Raw genomic sequence first — 2,501 nt, 5'->3', positions numbered from 1 at the left:
CCGGGCTCATTTTTTGATTTATGTAGAGATGAGGTCTGCTGCCCAGGCGGGTCTTGAACCCACGGACTCAGGCAATCCACTCACCTCAGCCTCCCAAAGCGCGGGATTACAGGCTGAGCCACCGAGCCCGGCTACGGATGGACATTTAGAATGCTCCGGCTTTTGTTTTGGTACCCACACCGTGATGCAGCAGGGCTCTGCGCACGTGTGCGTGTTTCTCTGGTAGACTTTGAGAAATCCAGTTGCTGGGTCATGGGGTGGCTTTTCTCTTTTGCTTTTGGTTCTATACACCTCTGTATTGTTGGAATTACACGTTACTTTGGTGAGTTTAAAAACTAAAAAATAGAAAGAGGTAGGTAGATTGTTCGTGTTGTTGGCTCTTAGGAGGGAGCGGTGCCTAATCACTGTCTCGTGGCCGTTACATAAGCTGCTAATCGTTATGTAAGGGAATCTGGAAAGGATGCTTCCGTGATCCCCACATCCTCAAGCAGAGAACTCACAGCCTCTGACTGTGCTTGGATGAGAAATGTGGCTCTCTGTGGAGACTTTGGGTATTTTCTGATAGGAAGTGTCGCTGTGTCTCAGTAGCCAGGGTTTCCTTCGTAAAAATCTGGTTCTCTGTCACAGAACCACAAACCGCAGAACTGGAAGGGGCTTTTTCAGCAGACTCGTGTGAAAATGCAACCCTGTCACAGTTACCAAGCCCGAGTTTTGAGGTGCCCTAGAGACAGACTTATCTCAGGTGGGACAGTTTTCTCGGATGGAATTTCTGTGAACATCATTGCTTTGCAGGTGATTGAGAGGGAAGCTTAAATGCCAGCTGGTAGAGAACAGAAAAAGGCCTGTAATCCCAGCACGCTGGGAGGCTGAGGCCAGGAGTTCAAGACCGGCCCGGGCAACCCTGTGTCCGCAAAAAACTTAAAAAACTAACCGGGCAGGTACCGGCAGTCCCAGCTGCTCAGGAGGCTGAAGTGGGAGGATCGCTTGAGCCCAGGAGGTCGAGGTAACAGCAAGCTGTGATCGCGCCACTGCGACTGCGTTCCAGCCTGCCTGACAGAGGAGACCCTGTCTCGAAAAGCAAAAACACCCAGAAGGCAGGTAGGCACAGAGACAGGCTGCTGCTTCTCCAAACGGTCCCCCGGTTTCGCGCCATCGACTCTTCCGACAAGCCCGGCCGGGGCCCCCAGGCTCAGGGGGCGCGTCCTGCAGGCACGGGGCACGGGCTCTGGGCTGGGCATCCCCGCGTCACGCCCGCGCCGGGCTCGGGGGCCAGACGGGAGGGGCTGGGGTCCGTGGGGGTCAGGGCGCGACACCGCGCTGACAGCCGAGGCGAGACGGAAGGCCGAGTCGTGGGAGCCGAGCAAGCAGGGCCTCCGCCTGAAAAGAAGCCGAGGGGCCTTCGGGCGGGAGGGAGGACCCGGCAGGGCACCGAGGCCGGGAAGCCGCGAGCGGGAGGCGGGGGACGCCCCCGAGGGGGCAGCGAGGAGAGGCTGGAGGGCGGAGGGGCACGCGGGGCGAGAAGTGGCCGGGACGGGCCGGCCTCCCGCAGCCGTCGGGGCCGGCGAGCGACGGGGCGCGCGCTCCCGCCACCGCGGACTCAGGCCGAGCCCGCAAAGCCGGGTCCTCGGGGGCGCGGGCCGGCGTGGTGGCGGAGGCGGGGGAAACCTGCGACGGGGACCCGACGAGCCCGCAGGCCTGCGCCAGTGTGGACAGCAAGTCCTGCGGTGCGTGGTGCCAAGTCGCCACGCCAGGAGACCTGCTCTTTCCCACTCCGGCCTCCATTTGGGTAAGCGGAGGGCAGGGACAGGTCGCTTCTGGGTTTTTTGTTTGTTTTGAGACGGGGTCTCGCTATGTTGCCCAGGGTGGTCTCCAACTCCTGGCCTCAAGCGATCCTCCTGCGTTGGCCTCCCAAAGCGCTGGGACTGCAGGTGAGAGTCGCCGCACCCGGCTTTATTAGTCCATTATACAGGTGAGACAGCTGAGGCTCAGAGAGGTTAAGTAACTCGACCAAGGCCACACAGCTAGCAAATGGCAAAGGCAAACCTGGCACCGGCGACCTTAACCACAGCCCACAGCCGGGAACAGCCACTCCCAATCTCGCGTGATCTTGGCATCTCACTCGCTCTCTCTGAGCCTCGGTCTTTTCTTCTGGAAAATGGGGTCGAGGGACCCGGCCGTCAGTTCCTGCTCGCTTAGGCACCGTCGGGAGTGCAGCTCGCGGGTCATCCAGAAAACGGGCCAGTGCGGGAGGTGCGGCCGGGTTAGCCCGGTCAACACTCCCAGTTCCGAGCTCCCGGCTCCAGACTGGTTTCCATGACAACCCAGCCTGCCACCACCCGAGGGCGAGCGATGCGTCACTTCCGGACCGTTCACTTCCAGGTCCCAGCCCCAGCCGCGGCCCCAGGCTCTTCAGGCCCGAGCGGGCTTCCGCGGCCTCTGTACCCCTCTCCGGCCTCCACTTTTTCCTCCGCCGCGGGCGCGTCGCCTCCGCGGGCCGCGGG

General features: G+C 61.3%; 1 protein-coding gene across 1 annotated transcript in view; it reads left to right on the top strand.

The window, feature by feature from the left end:
* Positions 1–999: 999 nt before the first annotated feature.
* SPATA2 (spermatogenesis associated 2) overlaps positions 1,000–2,501 on the top strand; it is an 11,544-nt gene continuing 10,042 nt past the window's right edge. The window contains exon 1 of the mRNA XM_008061942.2: positions 1,000–1,098. The gene's annotated coding sequence lies outside the window, so the exon portion shown is untranslated. The remainder of the gene's footprint in view (positions 1,099–2,501) is intronic.

This window comes from Carlito syrichta, unplaced genomic scaffold (assembly GCF_000164805.1).
Source record: "Carlito syrichta isolate Samal-C Ts95f unplaced genomic scaffold, Tarsius_syrichta-2.0.1 Scaffold305642, whole genome shotgun sequence".
Lineage (NCBI taxonomy): Eukaryota > Metazoa > Chordata > Mammalia > Primates > Tarsiidae > Carlito > Carlito syrichta.
This window is presented reverse-complemented; position numbering and strand designations above follow the sequence as displayed.